The following is a 21,517-nucleotide window of genomic DNA, read 5'->3' as shown; positions in this document are numbered from 1 at the left end:
ATAATGAGGATTGTCAAAAATATGTACATTATTAATACCATACTCTGTAATATTTGCATTTATAATACGTAACAATGGAGCTATAGTGTCCTCAACATTTTTGGTTCTACAATATCACTGTAAATATACATAAGTGTAGGTAGCAATTTTTGTAAATCAGGTGGATAACGAGCATGATGCACAACTACAATATCGACCTGTTGTATGTGATCAAAGCCTAGTATTCTGGAGAGTTAAGAAGATAGACGTACTTCTATATGCCTCTCTTAATCTTTTATTACTCTAATGACTTCAATTCGTTTCACTGATGCTTTAACTTTTAATTGTAAATTTAATATATCACTTTTATGATTAATTTGAGATAAAATATCATCAACATGATAATAGTGTCCTGGTAAGATTTAAGTTATGTTCCAGCTTTTTGTATTCATGAGACTGTAATAAATATTATTAGTATATTTGGAAAAATCTTAAAATGAATTTGTATAATGTACTTCAACAACTGCTGTCTCCTACTCACCTTTCTCTAGCACCAATGGATGATATAATTTGGTAATATAACATGACAAAGTATTTTGTGGAAAATAGTCCATAGAACTGTTACTCGGTAATGTAAGATAAAAGCTAGTACTCTGTTCCATATTAATCAGAAATATCTCTCTAACTCTTCTTTTTTATTTTACCACCAGTCTGTGGAAAATGAATATTTTTCTTTTTCTTCCAGATCCTTCCAATACTTGATTTGTTTTATTTTTAGCTTTAGTTTTTAAATTATTTTTAGCTTCTTGTCAACGTGATGTTAAAGCTTCGTCAATAGGTCGATTATCACCTAATACATCTCCAGCTACATTAATTCCTCTACGTAACAATTCTTTACCAACAGTTTTTGCACTTTGTTTAATTAATGGAAATACACTTCGAGATAAACCTCCTAAAAACTTCCAACTTCATAGCTTCTTGATATGGCGCACCCCTATACACGTTATAACCACCTCCTGCTTGATGCGTGTAGTATTTAAAGTACGGCTCATTCATTATCATTTTTTCCCTATATACACATATATAACATTAATTTATAATATCGTATTATGGCTAAATGTTCTTTAAATGTGCCACAGGAATACACGAATTAAAGGAAGGGGGTATCCCCGCCAGCGAACAAGTACACCTTTACCTTTAACTTCTAAAATTTAATCTATTTCATAAATTTTCAGCAGAAGCACTTCTTGTAATTCCTCTTCGTAAAATGTACCATCAATTACTTCACCATTTAAATCATTCAGCAGATAAACCACTTTATTTTCCTTATTTATCAGCTGTTTTATTTTAAATATTTCTACAGTCCACTTTTCTTTGTACCCTTTCCAAAATGCCGTTTTGCTTTAGTAATGCGTACAGTATCACCTCTTTTATATACTGCAGTGTTAGTATGAAGCATCGGTTCTATTAATTTATTCCAAACTTGTTGAAAAGTGTCTTGGTTCACACTGGCAGGTGGTAATTGATGACCTCTATGTTGTCTAGAATTATATGTTTCAACAAATTTCGGTAGCACATCTATGTACCGGTAAGTCTTCTTTGCTGTAAAATATTTCAACATTCGTTCCTTAAGAGTTCGATTAAAACGTTCCACTACACTTGCCTTAATATCGGGGTTTTGTGTTGTGAAGAATTTAATATTTTGCTTTTTTAAGTATAACTGAAATGGTTTATTAACAAATTCTGTACGTTTATCTGTTTGTAGACGTAAGGGTCTACGACGGGTAGATGCAAATATTTGCTTAAATGCTTTTATAATGTTTTCACCAGTTTCTGTACGTACAGGCACAGCCCATGCATAACGACTAAACAAATCAATCACTGTTAAAATATACCTACTGCCATCATTATACTTTTGCAGACTTTGCATATCGTTTAAATCAGCTTGCCACTGGTCGTCAATATTGAACACTAAATAGGGACTACGTGGAAACTTTTTGCGTACTGGCTTATGCAGTGTATACGTCGGCTGTTCTTTTACCCACTGTTGCACCTTGTGTAAAGGAATTGATTTCTTCACAGCTCTCCATAATGTCGTAGCAGTTGAAAACGAGGCAGGGTGTTAAGGGTTATAATAAATATCGGCCAGCTTCTTCATATTTTATAATCACGCCATCTGTTGACAACTTTACGTTTACGTGGTGGCTCCTCTTCTTTCTGTTTTGGATCAGCAGCAGTGGCAGATGATGATGTCAGCTTACGAATATATTCTATACGCTGTGGGTTACATATATACTCTAAAGGTATATTGGATTTTGCTAACAGTACAGCAAAGGGTTCCCAACCTGAAGGGGGAGTATTTTTCTTGCAACACCTAACAAAATCTTCTAATAGATCTACTATTTTAGCACCAGGAATTAATTTATTATAAATATTAACATTACCATTTTCATCCCAATGAATGTTGAAATTTTGTTTTAGTTTACGTAATAAAGGCCTTGCTTTACGCAGACAATTTTCGGGGAGAGTAGATAGTATTTCATCGTTCTCCTCCTCATCCTTAGTACCAACACTAGTTGATGTTGTTGCAGTAGGTATTTGCACAATGTGTAAATATTTTTGTAACACCTCTTTATATCGTACCCATTTTTCTTCAACACTCATATTTTTATTATTTGAAATATTTCTCATCTCATCATTAAAATTAGATTAAGTTTGATATTGGTGCAATTTTTCTGGTGCAATTAAAACAAGTTTTTTGTGTATGCTGCATAATTGTTTATTTAAACTAGATAGTATACCTCCTATAATAGGTGCAAGCAATGAGGTAAGACACCCACATTTTTATAAAATTATTCGTTTTTCTTTTGTTTTAATGACGGACCTTTTTCACTAAATACCTAAATTACTTTTTATATTTTTTTAAATTTATTTTTATCTTTTTTATTTAACGGAACATTTCTATTCAATACGTTATACGAACATTCACAAATAGACCGAATTAATTCGGGATCAGCATTTTGTAAAATTGCTTGGCGTACTTTAGTTTTGCCTTTGCTAAAAGTTTTAGTAAATGTGCACTTTCTTTGCTAATCATTTTTGTAGCTATTATACTAAAATTGAGTATTAAAATATAAAAGTTATTAAGATTATTTTTTTACTGGTACATAAACATAATTGTAAGAATCTGAGGGGAAAATTTTTGTTCAACACGATGTGCGTCGGGGGTATTCTGTTTTATATCAAAAACCAAATAACTATGAGGATCTCGTGTTGCGTCCTGGTAGACCTCCTGTACATTTTTTGTGTTACCAGGGTATAATTGACGTGGTAGATACTTAATTTGAGTCTGGTCTCGGGGGTTTTTAAAACATATTATATAATGGGAATTTAATGATATGTGTCGCATTACTTTAGCTTTGTGAAAGATATTTTGTGTTATAAAAATAACACTTAAATTTCGGTGGTGGCTACCTTTTGTAAATAAGTCAAGAACTCGATTAAATTGTGAATAATTACAAGATGTGGACCAGCCTGTGGTGGAAATTCATCTATTTTAGGGAGTCCTTGTTTAAATGTACAACCTCGGGATAGAGATTCATAGAGAGGTTGCCACTCACTATAACACAATACTATATTTTTTCCATTTTTCAGCATAATGTTGTAAAAACTCTCTTAGAAAATACGATTTACCACACCCAGTAGGTCCTGCAATAATGCAAGTGAAAGGATGGCCAAACTCCATTTTATCTCTATTCTATATTTCTTCAAAAATAAAATATTTATCAATCATCCAATAACATAGAAACTAATTCTAGTTGAATACGATTTGCTGTGACAGTATCTTCAACAAAAGTAACTAGAAAATTTACCATTCAGAACACATTCATATAGATATTTACTTATTAGAGGAGCAAGTGTAGAACATGAAGAAATTCCTTCATCAATACATGGGAAATAGTAACATGAAGAAAAATCTATTTCAACACTACTATTATCATCATTTGCACAAATATACATTAAATTAACATCGTCATTATTAGCGTCAAGTATTACTTTCGTTTTCTCACTTAGTGCGTATTCAGTTGCATTCTCACCTTCTCTAAAATAATCATTTATATACATGGAATATGATAAAAACTTGGACCATTCATTAATTGATAAAACAATACTTTCATTAGCAATGCGTAATTTCTCAAACACATAGAAATTATAATCACCACTATATTTCAAATATACACAAAGATATGTGGAAATATCGATGAATTAGAAAGAACTTAAGAGTCTTTTTTATCCATAATCTATAATTATCTATTTACACAACTTATTCTTTTATACAATAGTCTATTATTCTTAAAACCATAAGGCACTGTATCATAAATTCCTTCAACTCTTTTGCGTTTTGTATGTACCAATTGATAGGGTTTAGTTTCCACTTTACTGATAATTTTGCTGTCTTTTGTACGAACAATTCTGCAATGGTTTCTCAAAGTTACAGGAGGGGTATCATTAAGAACCATATTTTTAATTTGTTCAAAATTAACAATTTTCATTGTTTCACTATTTAGAGTAATTCCTCGTACCTTACAGCATGTTTTTGTTGTACCTCTACTGAAGACCTCGTAAGCATAATTTTTTGTCCCGCCACTGCAAAATTCTCTAATATATGCATCGGGACCTACATTATCTATCTCATTTTTTAACTCGCCAAAATAATCACCAAGAGGTAATTATACTCCTCCAGCTCTTACTATATAAATAACATTATCGGTATCCATGTATATCACATTTTTATCTACTTTCTCTAAATAGTTGTATAATTTTATCGACCATGCATGGTGGTATATGCCGCAAATATTACAGTAGGATTTTTCAGTGGAACAATTGCGTCATTCCATATCTAATAATTTAATAATAACGCATCCTCATTGATTGGAATTACCTGGGTTACCTCAGCATTACTGTCTGTTAATCCATGATATAATATGGCAGGTTCTTGAATAATTTCATTGTGACTCATGTTCTCATTTTCAGCAAATTTGCCCCATAAACAATTTAATGCCAATTTACATATACTTTTTCTTGCTTTGTTTTCTTTCCAATTTTAGTACTGTCTAGCTGTACTTCCTCTCTTTCATAATAATCCTTAATATATTTACTTTTCTCTTCTTCACTTTTACACCATCTAGGCCAACCATGAGCTTCTGTTTTCAATTTCATGAACATGTTTATATATTCTGTATAAATGCCACCTTCTTTTTTAACAGGATGATATTGCACTACTTTATATTCCCATTCTCATGCATTTCTAATATTTTATAACGTTTCTCTTGGGCTTTACGTACTTCGTCCACCACCCACGTCCCAGTGAGGGCCCTCTCCTCATCACTATGCTCACATTCTTTTGTATTTAAAGTTTCCGCACATCTGCGACACAGAGGGAACAAAAGTTTATCTTTACTACCATATGGTAAAACGGGATGATACAAATCCCAGGAAGGAAGTACTGTACATTTCACGATCCCCTCAAATTTATCGATTGGTGGGCATTCAGCCCCCACATAGATTTTTGGGTGACCTATAGGATATTTTTTTTACTTTGCAGCAGTACGAGTATAGTGAAATTACGTCAGTGTAGTGCACCTTCTCCCTGGGGGGAGTCTTATAATAATATTTTACAGCTGAACACCGTCCCCCATATAGAGCATCTCTCTTTTTAATAGGATATTTTCTACACAGTGGGTGATGTGCCACAATTCTGCAATTTGAGGATTTTTACGCAGTTCATTCTTCCATTCACACCCCCACACTTCATGTACTACGTAGCCCAAGTTTTTTAAATGATTAATTTTTCTAATGGTGTTTTCATACCGTGTTTCATGAGTGGTATGTGGATCGTTATATATAGGATTATTACGACCTGTTTCATGGATCTGATCATCTATACGTGCGTAACCATCTACAATAAAACACCCATTAGAACCATTTCCTTTCCATTTGGTGCGTGCTTGATTGTAATAATTAGTCTCTTCTGTTCGTAAACCAACCACTGAATCTCTTCGATGGACTGTTGATCTGACGAACGATAACCATTATGAGGAATAATACCTATAGTCTGTTCTTTGAGAAATTTGCGTCGAAATACCAGATTACAAGTCGAGGCTATACTAATTGCCTCGGCTAATGGATTAACATCAGTTATTTTTAGGAATTCTACTAATAATTTAACACATGCCTTCCGTAAAAGGTCAACATCCATGCAAAAATAGCGAATTAATTCTTCTTTAAAATTAAATGTTTGATTTGAGGATTTTTTATACCATTCTATAAACTGTTTTTGTTCTTTTTTCTTCATATACTGAAAACCATAGAATTTAGGGTCGGGCATAGATCCTTCATAACTTTGATTATCTTTCGCATTAAAATAGTGCGGGAAATAACCTTTTGTTTCTTCTATGCCAAATGCATCAGATAATTTTGATAGAGCCATCGGAAAGAAATTAATACTATTGATAAAGTTCAAATATTTAGAATCAATAGTCATTATTTTACACCCCTTCCTTATGACGCATGGAGTCCATCGCCTTGCTGATATCATTGCACGTAGAGTAAAATGTGCATCATATCCTTTTGCATTATATGCAATACATATAACTTTATTAATATTGGATGGTTTATTGCATAAATACTCCAGAAAATCAGTAACACACCCTTCACCATAGAAAATGTTTTCCTTTCTGCTGCAAATAGTACATGAATTACCTTCACTATTCTTAAAACAATGATAACATACTTGCTGTGTGATTAGCAAATTAGGCTCATGCTCACGGAATATTTCATCTTTCCTACACTCAATGTCATAGAATACCATCATCCATTTTCCTACGTTTGAATATTTTCGTGATTGCATGTAACATAAATGACGGGGGGCATCATATTTTCTCAGTTTATACAGAATGTCTCTCCATACTCGTGAGAACTTCTATTTTTCTTGATCGCATACGCTTTAAGGCATATTTTACATAATTTTAGCTGTGAGCACAAACCTGATTTTATATGATACGCCATACATTTGTTACCGTAAAAACATCTGTTACAATTATTACAATTTAATACTTCATCTGTCTTCTTACATGGAGGATTTTTTCGACATTTATTGCATAATGTCTTACAGAGCCCTATATGCTTTTCCTTGTTTTTATATCTCTTATGGCATGTTTCGCAAAAGTATGAACAGCTAAATGCAGCACATAAATTGGTAATAACGTTATAATGGTTATTTGTCAGGAGCAAATTAATTTTCTTCTCACCACCGATGCCCTCGAAAAAGTTTTCTCCCCCGTCAAATCATCGTACACTGTAATCGTATAATCAGTTAAATATTTTTGAATTAGTTTTCATTCATTTATGCCACCACCATGCATTAAATTAACGCCAGAACTCTTACACAACAATAAACAATAGTACTATAGTGTTTCTAATAAAAAGTAACTTTATTATTTTATCAAGTACCAATTATTATTAGTAGTAAAAGAAGTAGTACTATTAGCGTTTCCTTACAAAAACCCTATCTCACGTATTTCCGCTGTTTGATGCTTTTACTGTAATTGGGGCTGTTCCCACTATAGAACACAAAGAAGTGTTTTTCCAATAACGTATTCTTCCTAACGTGATATTTTGATTTTACAGATATTTTCTAAACCTGAAAATAGAGAAAAAGCAAATTATTACATTTCTTAATTTGCAAAATCATCCAAAAATCGCATATTAGGCGTATCCCACATAAACCATTAACTCTGGGTGAAAAGGGATAGAATATTCGTAATCAGCATGAACGAAAACATCGAATATTTCATCAAACAGACAACCATAGAGTAAGTAACAAGGAACACTTAATAATCACCACACAAAATTTTCACGAAGTTCAAAAATACTTAAATATTTAAAAATCGATATTTCAGTTATTTTTGACCACAACGAGCTTTGGTTTTCACGAACATATTCAACACAACGTATATTTCAAAAAATAATCAATCGTGGGTGAGGTTATAAGGAACACTTAAAAATCACACCCTCGAATTTTGACTGTTCAAAAATACTTAAATTTTTAAAAATCTATATTTCGGTTATTTTTGACCGCAACCAGGTCTGGTTTTCACGAAGATATTCAAGACAACGTATATTTCAAAAATAATCAATTACGGGTGAGGTTATGAGGAACACTTACAAATCACCACCCAAAATTGACAAAAGTTCAGAAATGCTTAAATTTTTAAAAATCAATATTTCAGTTATTTTTGACCGCAACGAGCTCCGGTTTTCATGAACATATTCAACACAACGTATATTTCAAAAAGTAATCAATCATGGGTGAGGTTATAAGGAACACTTAAAAACCACCAACCAAAATTTTGTTGAAAAATACTTAAATTTTTAAAAGTCGATATTTCGGTTATTTTTGACCGCAGCGAGCTTTGGTTTTCATGAACATATTCAACACAACGTATATATCAAAAAATAATCAATCACGCGTGAGGTTATGAGGAACACTTAAAATCTCCCCGATTTTTTTTCAAAAATACTTAAAATATTTAAAAATCGATATTTCAGTTATTTTTCACCACAACGAGCACTGGTTTTCATGAACATATTCAACACAACGTATATTTCAAAAAAATAATCAATTATGGGTGAGGTTATAAGGAACACTTAAAAACCACCACCTAAAATTTTCAGTTTAAAAATACTTAAATTTTTAAAAATCGATATTTCGGTTATTTTTGACCGCAGCGAGCTCTGGTTTTTACTAACATATTCAACACGACGTATATTTCAAAAAATAATCAATCACGGGTGAGGTTGTAAGGAACACTTAAAATCACCCCCGAAAATTTTGACAAGTACTTACCCTTAATTCACACTCGAATTTCACTTCAATGTTCTCTCACTATGCAAACGATGTTGTCTTTTTACAAGCCGATGAATAACTCACAAAGAATTGCTTCGAACCTCAGCACTTATATAGTTGTTCTGCTTTCCTCTGATCGGCTAAAATAAAACAATTTTTCATTGGAGAAAAATCTGCAAGTCAAGTATCTCATTGGCTAAAATAAAAGTATTTACTATTGGCTCATAAATAACAAAAGTGAATAGCTAAAATAAAACTATTTACTATCGGCTCCAACAAAAACGCCTAAGATATGTGCTAAATATTTTCTAAGTTTATTTGACTGTCCAAAATTCATAAAATGGCCCATATCTCGAAAACGGTCAAAAATAAAAAAATAATCAAAAAAATCTGCCCGTACCTCAACTCTTGCCATTTTTACACATGAAGAACCTATGGAACCATGTTTCAATCTTGTACGACAAGAGTGGGTCAAGTTGCCAAAAAACTTCATGGCACGAAAATGATAAGAAATACTCCAAAGAAATCGTCTAAGATATGTGCTAAATATTTTCTAAGTTCATTTTGACTGTCCCAAAATCATAAAATGACCCATATCTCGAAAACGGTAAAAATATCAAAAAATAATCAAAAAATCTTCCCGTACCTCACCCCTTGCCGTTGTTACACATGAAGAACCCATGGAACCACGTTTCAATCTTGTACGACAAGGGTGGGCCAAGCTGCTAAAAAAACGTCGGTTCGTCAAATTTCAAAAACGGTGAGAGATAGAAATAAAATTTAAACGGCATTCGATTTAGGATCCTCAAACGTATCATCTACCTAAGTTTATAAACATCGTGCAACTTTCATCTTTTTCGAAGTAAAAAATTTTTGACTGCTTTGTTCATACAAAAGAACAAGTTTTCAATGTGTTAGATTGTCCACCTCTTTCTGTTCTCATCTGAGCCCTGCTATGTTATATTAAAATAGTGGTTGAATGAATACATTCCCTTATTATCTGTTATGTTAAAATAGGGGTTGGAAAATGTGCCATACTCTTTTCTTTTGTTGTGTCTTCGTACTCTCTGTGAAATTTCTGCTGTTATAATAGGGGTTGGAAAATAAGCCATAGTCTTTTATTATTCTGCTATGTTTAAATATTGGTTGGAAATATGCTCATAAAAGAGAACGAATACACCCCCTGCTATGTGTTCGTAGTCTTATGTAATTTCTGCTATGTTAAAATAGGTGTTGGAAAATAAGTCATACTATTTTACTAGTTCTGCTATGTTTAAATAGGGATGGAAAAAGTGACCATAAAAGGGAACGAGTCCACCCCTAAAAAGATTATCTGCTTTGCTATGTGTTCGTAGTCTTATGTAATTTCTGCTATATTACAATAAGCGTTAAAAAATAAGCCATACTCTTTTATAAGCTCTGCTATGTTATTAGCTCTGCTCTATTCCTAGTCTCCATGTATTCTCTGCTATGTTTAAGTAAGGGTTGGAGAATTTGTTCGTAATCTTATATATTATCTGCTATGTTAAAGCAGGGGTGGAAAAAGTGGCCATAAAAGAGAACGAATACACATCCTTAAAAAGGGCTCATAAAAGGGAACAAATACACCCCTGAAATGGAGGTCGTAAAAGACCGTGGGTTGACGGTGCGTTGGTCATAGCGTATCGTGAGACACTGGAAAATTGAGTCCTTGCTCTCAGAAGACCCTGGAAAAAAGGCGATTTTTCAGCTACCTCGGGTGTCAGGAGGTTCCCAGTAAATGAGTGTTTTTATCGACTACATTGGAGGCCAATGGCATACGAGTGGAGCAGCGTATCACTTCACACACCCTGGAGGATGAACCCAACCCATCACCAGTTGAGGGTAGGAAGGTTCCGCAAGAGACACAGGAAGAGAATGTTGAACCACTTGAAAGCGATTTTCTACAGGATGATATACAATGGATTAAATTTAGCGATGTTATTTCTAAACGAAAAAAAACGAAAATTATCCCGGAAGGAAGAACTGAATTCTCACTTGGAAGCCAGCCAAGTCTTTCTGACGAGATTCACGTACTCGCCCAAAACAGGTCTTCGAAACGGGTACATAAGGTATTGGTCTTCAAGGTCAATGGATATGAAACCACCCCAAGTAGTGTGGTGTGTGCCTCCTTTTTGTTTTGTTTTTGTACGTTCTCTAAGTCACGTGTGTACAATACAAGTGCCCTCCGATTCTAATAGTGCAAGTGTGCAGAGTGGAATAGCACTACCTATCACTTCAACAACCACGAAATCCTTGAGTGTTAGTTGTGTTTAAATCTAGCAACGACATATGTTTTATTTTAACTGCAGCGCTTAGCCTATTCATTAACATCTATCATGAATTTTGTAAAGTTATTTTTTGCTCCCATTCTTAGTTTTAAGACTCATATTAAATTTTAGTAGAACAAACTTACGTAGATCTCATATGCCATAAACCGAATATAGTTTGTGTGCAAGAACTTATACATGGTTCACTTCACAATATGCATGACTATTATGTGTTTGCTAATTTATGACAGACCACAGGAATAGGGATGTTTCTCAGAAAAGGATTGGGTCATACCAATCTTACTCTCAACCCTGACGGACGTATTATTCATTGTGTCATACAGGGGCACCTGGTCATCTGACTATATTCTCCTTCTGGTTAAAAGCTAAGAAGGAACGGGCTGAATTTTATGGCCGAAATTTGCCACAATTCCTGCCTCCTCACATTTCTCGTATGGTAATCATGGCCGATTGGAATACCACTGAAACCAGCGCAGATTCAATTCCGCCCACCCACCCCCTTGTCCCGCATTTTTGTAATTTTTGTGGACTTATCACTTAAGGGATGTAGTCGCTGTTTCCAATTCACCGAGGATCTATACCCATTGTACTTCACATTCGAAAAGTAGGATTGACAAAATATATGTCACTCCTGACTTGTTTCACATTATTATTCACGTACAGACTATTATGCGATCTTTCACCGATCATCTCGCGATCAAGCTTCACATAAAAACTGACTAACCCCTGCGTGCCCTTAGCAGGCGAGGATATTGGAAGTTAAATACATCTTTACTTCAACACGACGGTTATCGGGAGGAGCTGGCACAACATTATTTCTATTGCGAACGGATGCAACAATATTTTCCAGATCTCGCCTCTTGGCGAACGACATTTCTTAAACCTAAGATTGCTCGGTTCTTCCAAAGCAAAGGATGCGAAACACTGCATGATCGGCAGTTAATGTTTTAATTCCTCCATCAGGCATTGCGTCAGGCATGGTGTGCGGCCCCCTCACTACAGAAAAAACGCAAGGTGCAACAGCTCAAACTACAACTACAAAATCTCCAGGGTCCCACACTCGTGGCTTCTTTTATTAATGAGGCCACATATTATAGGCTTGCCCAGGAAACTCTCACTATTTACGAAGCTGCACGTCTGTTCCACCGACGGAAACAGTCCACAATAGTATGTTTCCGTTTCCCAAATGGTGATATCACTAGTGATTCGATTCAGATCGTGAAGTTTTCCAATAGCATTACTATAAATTTGTTCAACCCCAACCTTCTGACACCAATGTTACAACTCAGATTTTGTCGCTTATTCTCATATGATTACTCAGGAAGAGGGTTATGATCTCATGCGCTCCATAACTTCTCAGGAAATATGGATGGCCCTCCAGGCAACAAAAGGAAAGAGCGCGCCAGGATATGAAGGTCTGCCGTACGCGTTCTATAAACAATACTGGACCTTTCAGATACCCTAGTCAAGTTGTTAAATACATATTTAACGGGAGACCCCATCCGCGGTTACGTCTAAATCACAATGTTCATCCCGAAATCCGCCATTTCCCAGACTGTACAAGAGTACAGACCCACGACTTTACTGCCTACCGATTTGAAACTGTTCACCAAAATTCTGATGGCACGTTTAAAACTCATATTACGAAAGTATATTAGTACATATCATTCAGTCACCCACCCCAAATATAACATTTATTATGTGTTACGTTCGTTACGGGATTTTATAGTGTGCTTGCAAACTTGGCGCATTAAAGCGAGGGTCCTTGGTATAGATTTTTCTTCCGCATATGACTGCGTTGATCACCGGGTTCTTCTTCAAGCTTTAGACGCCTAGGGATTTACTCCTGCATTTCAACAAATCATAAGATAACTCTACCAATGCGCTCAATGTTGAGTTCAGATCAATTGTCATCTTCCGAACCATTTGCTCTGCAGCGTGGTTTGAGGGAAGGCAATAGCATCTCGACGAGCTTCTTTGTGATAGTTCTAGATACCTATCTCCGGGCTCTGGCTCAGATTACCTCTCCCGGTATACCGGAAAACCATCAATTACACGTCTTCGGATTTGCGGATGACGTAAACTTAATTGGAACTAAGCCCGAAGATATGCTAACCGCCATCCGCATAACTAACGAGTTAACCCAGTGCTCCGGCTTCTCATACAATAAACACAAGAACAAACTCCTGTCATTTCATTGATTCGCTCTACCCTCCTTACCTGATTCACGCTCTCACATTCCAATAGTTGATGGTTTAACAGTACTCGGCATAATTTTTCACAGCGATGCACGCAAACAAATGGATGCTGTCTGGCGTCCTATCGTTAATCAGATTAAGCAGATGCTATACTTACAACGGTTCCGCGATCTGCATATAATACATAAGATTCAATATCTCAGCATTTCTGTTGCTGCTAAACTTTGGTACTACAAGTGCACCTTTCCCCTTCCTTCTTTTTCGCTCGCCAAATTGAATATGTATTTATGTGGTTTCTTTGGTGGGGCTACTTCTTTCGCCTCCGCCACAACACTATTTATCTTCCTCGCAGCGAAGGGGGCCTTGGACTCGGAAACATTCGTCTTAAAAGTTAAGTATTATACATGCTAGATGTGTATCAAGACGTAGAGCCCCACATGGACTATACACGGGTGTGTATCGAATGTTTCTTTCCTGAATACTCGCAACCAAGGAATCCGCCTTTCTGCAGATTTGGCAACTTATGTCCTACATATGTCACCAATCTTGCTCAAGCATTGACATATTCTGGTGAGCTTGCCACCCCTACTATATATACTCCCCAAACCTTATGCCGGCAATTGGGGAGGGCGTCACTTGCAGATGTGAGAGTCCGGGTACATGATATGTTCCCCAATAAAAATGGCGCCAAATCTGGCAAAATCTACGACCCAATGTCCTCTCTTTACACACGCAAGCAGTATGGACGACCGTAGTTCATCAACTGCCTGCTACACAAGACAGACTTGTGCGCATTGGACGTGCCACAACCCTCACCTGCAAATATTGTGGCCACTCCGACACACTATAATATCGCTACACGTCATGTTCAGGTGCCGATATTATTTGGAATCTCCTCCTTCGTATGTTGAGCTTGATCTGCCGTACACCTGTTCCTTTATTTACCGTAGATCCCCTATTTTTTTCTGTATTTCAGTATTACCCGAAAACCAAACATAATACGGTCCTCTGGTTAGTTGGTACCACATTGTTATATGTTCATCGTTCCATGCTGTGGAATTATCAATACTTATATTTTGACTTTTTACAACGGGAACACCGCAAATATTTTTCAGTCGATCTAGAAAGACAGTCTTTCAGCGGCTTTTTGCAAGGACCGGAAGGCAATGAGTTGTGCTTGTGAACATTTTCCTTGTGATGCATAACCATCATCATCGTACAGAGGAGTAGGATCGGTCAGAACCACACATTGTAAAAGCTTTCCAGTGTTCAGTCCTAGATTACACCTATATTGAATCCATGTAATTCTCCTATGTAATATTAGTGACACTATAATAAATACTAAAGTGGGCTAGCGTCATATGCTAGTAATATAAATCTCTTTTGGCGTGAGTTCAAACTCGGCCCGAAAATTTTTTTTTACATTTTTATAACACTATTTAAATTGAAATAATATGAAAATAATACTCAAAAAAGATTTACTTACTTTTGTGCAGCTAAGTAGTAGTAGTAGTAGTAGTAGTAGGAAAGGGTTAGAAACCCGGGAAGCCTCATTTGGTTCTCCTTGTACTCCATGATATAAATTTTGTGACCAACTTACAACAACTGGCTACGATAGGGCGTAAAACAGCTGGCTAGAGTAGCGCGCGAAGAAACGTACTTCCGGGAGCATTCCTCTCCCGAGCGAGTCGTGTCATCCACTACTATGCCCAACCTGTTCTCAGTTTTACTAGCACACGCGTTAATAATCCTGTGTAGAGCGTAGTTAATGTCATTGATCTTAGTAGCATACACAACAGATTTCACGTAGCCCTGCAGAAAAGAGTCCAATGGAATAAGGCCTAAAGAACACTGTTGCTATTCCACAATTCGTCGCCGATCTATCCTTCTCTGTGGAAATTGCTCATCGAACTATTCAGGAGCGTATAATTCGAAATGGGGTAGTGCCCCAACATGTTCATAAACCATAGGGAGATATTCATTCTCTAATGTGATGAACAGAAGAAACTCCTCCCCAAGCACGATAGGTAAATTCATTTAAATTGCCCTCGAAGAAGAATGGGCTCACCACATGGGTATCCCAGACACTGGACCACACCATTATTTGGTCAGAACCAACAACCCGAGAATCGTCTTACGACTGTGGATTGTTCTAACACTACTATCGTTACTTTTGCTTGTTTATGATTCTCGACATAAAAAATGGACCCGACCGAGAGCAGCACATTATGTTCAAATAAAGGATTCTGTCTGATCTGTTCCGCGGCGCACTGACATAAGTCAACTCTGCGTTATGGGTCATTCTTGGTTTGATATTGTAATAGCTCTTTCTTGTATAGGTGCCACTTATTTACACATATGATTCGCAGGATTTGCGTATGGGATACACCACATTCTTGGGCTACGCGACGGGTGAACTTTCTGTGAATGATGCCAACAAAGCAGTGATGTTGCTTCGTTCGTCACTGTGGGAAAGCTAGCTTGCTTTTGATTTGCTTTCCACCGACCCTGTTCCCTTAAATTTTGCTATAACTTTTCATACTGCACTGTGGGAAATGGGTTCCCGTTCCCTCTGACGACCTATAAAAGCGTATACGATATCTTTGCTTCTTCGTTCACCTGAAAACATGTTCTTTATCTATTCAGACCATGTTAGTTCCATTCCATGTTACGTCAACGGAAACAAAAGAAAATTTGTTAAAACTTTGCAGCGGTTGGTCCTTGTAGTGGTCAGCTACATGCTTGTGTCTTATTTCCTATTGCAATGGATTTGTGAAATAAAATTTTGATCGAAAGTATGAAAAGTCTTTGAAATTGTGACTTTACATTCATTTAATCATAATATGAAAGGAAATGGTAATAGAAGAATTTTCTTACCTCAGGTTGTGAAAAAAAATGCCCTTGTACAACAGTAGCTGTATATATACAAATGTATTAATATTTATAGAACATTTAAGCAAAATCCTTGTAAAAACCTACATTACACTTTTTTTATCTATTTCACTGTGATATGATAAGCTGGGGAGTTAAGAAGTGCCCTAACCTATAGCATTCTATACCCTTGTGCTTCCTTTTTCAAAATTGCGCAAATACCAGTTTCACAGCGATACAAGAAACAAAGTAACCGTGGTCAAGTTAAACCTTAACAATTCTGTAATAAAAATCAGTATTAACATCAAAACATGAAAAATATATACAATTACCTTTTTGTGCAAGAGCTACACAGCAATGTAGACAAAAGTTTCAAGTGATCCCTTGTACAGGATTATGTTTATTTTATTTTGAGCGTCTTCGCTTGGCTTGCCTTTTGTAGGTTACATCTGGTAACCTTGCAATAGTCCAACAGTAGTCGGCCAATATGTTAGAACTCCACTTTCCCTCATATCTCTTCTCCATGGCTGCAATATCTTGATGGAAACGCTCACCATGCTCGTCACTTACTGCTCCACAATCTTCGGGAAAGAAGTCTAGTTGTGAATGAAAAAAGTGGAGTTTCAGAATCATATTGCAACCAAGATTTTCGTAGCACAGTAACAACTTTGCTACCAGTTGTTTGTAATTTGTTGCTCTGTGTCTTCCCAAGAACTTTGAACAAACACTCTTCAAGCTTTTCCATGCAGCTTTCTCCTCACCTTCGAGAATTTCGTAGAACTTGTGATCTTTTAATAGTTGCCTAATCTGTGGCTCTATGAAAAAACCCTCTTTAACTTTGGCATCACTTAATCGAGGGAATTGTCCTCTTAGATACTTATAGGCCTCATCCTCTTGGTTCATGCTCTTAACAAAATTTTCATAAGACCTAATTTAATATGTAGAGGGGGAAGCAAAATTCGGTTACGTCTATCAGTGGTTCATGCTGCACATTTTTCACTCCCGGCTGAAGAGTTTCTCTGGTACTCCAATCGCTTTTGCGGTAATGAGATACACGATCTCTACTGTCCCATTCACATATAAAGCAACAATACTTTGTATACCCTAACAGCATACATAGCAACATTGCTATTACATTAAGGTCACCACAAATGAACCAGTGAAAATCGTAATATTTAAAGGCTTGAAGTAAACGTTTCAAGTTTTCATAAGATTCCTTCATATGAACTGCGTAAACTACAGGAATTGAAGGAAGTTCATTTCCAATATGTAAAAGCACTGCCTTTAAACTCACCTTGAACGAATCTATAAAGAGCCTCCACTCCGTAGGTTCGTGATTAATTTTAAGTGCCCTCATGAGGCCATTTACATCTGTACATGCCACAAGTGTGTCTTCCATAGTAAAAAAATGAAGTGAACATCTTCTCCCTATTCCTATACACTGAAATATTTACTTTCTCCTGCAATAAATTCCATTGCTTTAAGCGTGACGCTAAAATTTCGGCTTTGCTTTTCGAGAGGTCCAAGTCTCTGATTAGATCACTTAGTTCCTGTTGAGTAAGTCTATGTGGTTCACATGGAGGTTCTTCTACAACAAACGTAGGGTCCTTCGAAGTACTTGATTCAGGAGCTTCAACTTCTTGATAATCATCAGAAAAAAGATCGTATTCTTTAGGTGGGTCAGGAACAGGTAGTCCTTCTCCATGTGGAACAGGGCGCATTGCAGAAGGAATGTTAGGATAGATCAAGGTCCGCTTCTTCTTCGTGGAAATTCCCTTCTTGACGGAAGGAACCATACAAAAATAACAATCTCTGATGTGGTCGCTTGCCTCCCTCCAAATCATGGGCACTGCAAAAGGCATTGAGCGCCCCTTCCCATTAATCCAATTTCTTAGATTGCTGGCACAAGTGTTACACACAATGTGGGGTGCCCAAGATTTATCTTAGTCTCAAATTTTACAACCAAAATAATATTGATAGGCTTTTCTTATTAGTTGTGTTATTGTCTGCTTTTGTGAGGAAAATGTCACTTCCCCACACACGTAGCAGAAGCTATCCGCACTGTTTACACAATTTCGTGGCATTTTTGTTTATTGAAATCTTCAAAATGTCACTTGAAATAGTTCCTACATCTATTTAAAAATATACATTCGAAATACCAGTAGTTTTGCGTACTTGTATTTGTATTTTTATGTCCTGCACTACACAAACGTCACACCCAAAACGCTGATAACTGCACTAAACCTGCCTTTTCTAACAATAGCAGAACACTACGGAGATAAGGAACACAATGAAACCAAGCGTTCATATAGTTTATCTAGTGTTGCCGGATCAGTGTAACATTTTACCCCAAACAAAGCGAATATATTTATTTTTAAAGCGTTATTATTAGACATACCTGTAAAATGAAAAGTAGAACTAATATTCGAAAATAACTTTCAAATTCGTGATCAGCACCACAAAATTAATAAGAATTAGCTGATTTTGTTCAATTTACATTTTCGTTGTTGAACAGTGTACAGTAATTTATCGAGTTAAGAAAAAAATAAAATGAAATAAATTTTAAAAATCAACAATGGGGAATACGTATTATTTAAATGCTTTGTAATGCTATAAAAATGGGAAAAATGGGATTCAAGTTGATAATGTTTCTTGAAGTTAGTTTTTAATCAAAATTTAAAAAGAAGGAATGAAATTTTATAAAAGCAATAAAGCGGAATGTAGTATCCAGTAACATGGTTTTTTCCAATCCTTGGTGGCATGGCTTGCTCCCCGCTGTCACGACTTGGTTCTTAGCTGGAGAGTTGTTCGGAATTCCTTGGGATTTTTTTGAACAGTAGCTCGTGTTTGTCTCTCTGAGGTGCATGTTTTATCTAAAGGTAGTTTGATCAAATGAAATAAGAAACTGAAACAAGTGAAGTGAGTTTGTTGAAGCTTAACCAAAAGAGAAAATATGAGTATTGGCTTTGCAATAGTGTTGGTTATTATTTTTTTTATTTCAGTAAAATGTTTATAGTTAAATTTGCAAATTGCGGACAAAAGAGTGAATTATGGTCGGCAGTCGTGTGATTCTTGAGTACACACTCAGGGTGTTTGTGATATTCTTGTTACTGGTTTCTCAATATGCTTTATTTTAGTATCACTTTTCTCCTTTAGAAATCGTTTGGTGCAACACTATCGACTCATTTCATCTTATATTTAAGTAAATGATTAGTCAGTTGAGAAAGAATATTATAAGCTACAGTGACGACAGAGATGGAAACCTAGTGGTATGCAAGATGAAATGGTGGAAATTAATTTAAATTTGAAATTAGTAAGTAATCCTGTATTTGGCTGTTAGTTGTAGTGGGTGCATTAAACCAATGATGAAGGTAGTAGTTTGGGTGTCGTATCGGCTGAGAAACGGCTATGAGCAGGGTTATATAATTAATTGATTCAGTAATAATCTCTTTCGTTGGTATTGAACTTTTGTGAAAAAATAGGGATATATAAACATTTCCCCCTTCTCCAAGAAAATTTTCGAAAGGAGGCATTTGGTGTTAATCTATGGACAATTTCATTCTGTATAATCCAATATTCAAAATAACTTTCTTTCTAGAATGTTTCTGGCGTTTACTTGTTTGAGTATTATTATTTTGCAAAAAGTACATTACCAGAAGTCATTGCCTTATCTTTGATGAAGCTGAAATGTTTTCTGTTGAAAATCTGCTAATTGCTGGTTTTGCTAGCATTGTTTTACAAAGATCTCTTAAGGACAAAAATTAAAAGGTTAGTGATACCAGAAATTGGAATCACTCTGCGAAAAAATTATATATATCTGATTCAGATGAACATAGTGATCGTGCTGTGGTTACATACTAATTTAGTTAGCGATCAAATTTTGGAATTTTGTTTGTAAAATAACAGAGTATTGATAAAATTGAACACATTACTTATATTATTGAATCAAGTGAGTCACTTCAAAACTATTGGACATTATATGTTAATTTTAGGAGTGTTTTGAATTAAGTTTTTTTCAACTATATATTTCTTGTCAGAAAATTCGATACGAATTTTACCGGAAACATATTTGCAATTTTTATATTTGGACTATTAACGAATTCAATGTAAGGCTATTATTTTTGATATTTCATTAAATTAACCGACTTTTAGTTCTAGATTTAAAGTATCTCTATTTGGTAGTTTATGTCTCTTGAAATTTTCGGTATTTGAATTATAGTAATCTGATATTTGGTTTTGTTGCATCCTTGATTATTCTGAAAATACAAATTAGCTTTGTTGGTATCCACTCCTCCTGTTATAATCTCAATACACACATATCTAACGTGTAAGTTCATATCTAGGTATTTGATTAATTAATTAATTTTTATTGGTTGTTATTTATTTAGCTGAATATATGCTTATCTAACGCATAAGTATTTATTCAGAGTGATACTGTTTTGTAGTAAAATTTGTTGGTAGTATTAATTTGGGATTTATTTATTTATTTTATTTATTAGATTTATAAATTGTACCTTTCCTTAAGGAATGAATATTGGATTATACAGATTTCAGTTAAGCTTCCAACGAACAACGTCTCTTGTGAGGTTTTCGTATTAGATTGAGTATAATATCAGCAGTCAATGCTGATTCACTTTTTTCTTTGACTGCTTGCCTTGTGTTCATGCCTTCTGACGGATGGCGACGTTACATCATAGAGCCAGAAACATTTCACCACTGGACTACTGAAAAATTTTCAGTCCCATTTGATGTTTTAGACGATGAAGTTCCTATTAGAAAAGTTCCCGCCATTACAAGATGGCGGATTTTGCGAGAGCGGCCGATGGTGGTATACGTCTTAAAAGATTGAAGTCAATGGGACACTCTATATCTCGCAACACCTTTCTTGTCCTCGAACGTGGTTTTGAAACCAACGGTAGTTATGGACGCAAAATTTAGTTGTGTACGATAGTAGAAAAACCAATAAAAAGATTGATGTTTAGCTTTACGTGCCATAAAGCTATTGGATAACTTAAGACTAAGGTATAGCTTCATGTAGATATATATTATTATTTAAAACCAATGGGCTCGGAAGTGAATCATATTATTTTGTACTCGGATTCTTTTTATTTTTTTATTTTTTATTTATTTTTTGGTAGTAGAAACAGAAATTCAAACATGTGTGCAATGTTTTTCTTTGCAGTTAACACTACTGATAATGTTTCGGAAATTCATCACAAATTCATGATTGCTGGGCATTCACACTCGGATTG

Source organism: Thermobia domestica, chromosome 1 (genome assembly GCF_964235325.1).
Source record: "Thermobia domestica chromosome 1, izTheDome1.hap1.1, whole genome shotgun sequence".
NCBI classification, from domain to species: Eukaryota; Metazoa; Arthropoda; class Insecta; order Zygentoma; family Lepismatidae; genus Thermobia; species Thermobia domestica.
Note: the sequence above shows the minus strand (reverse complement) of the source record.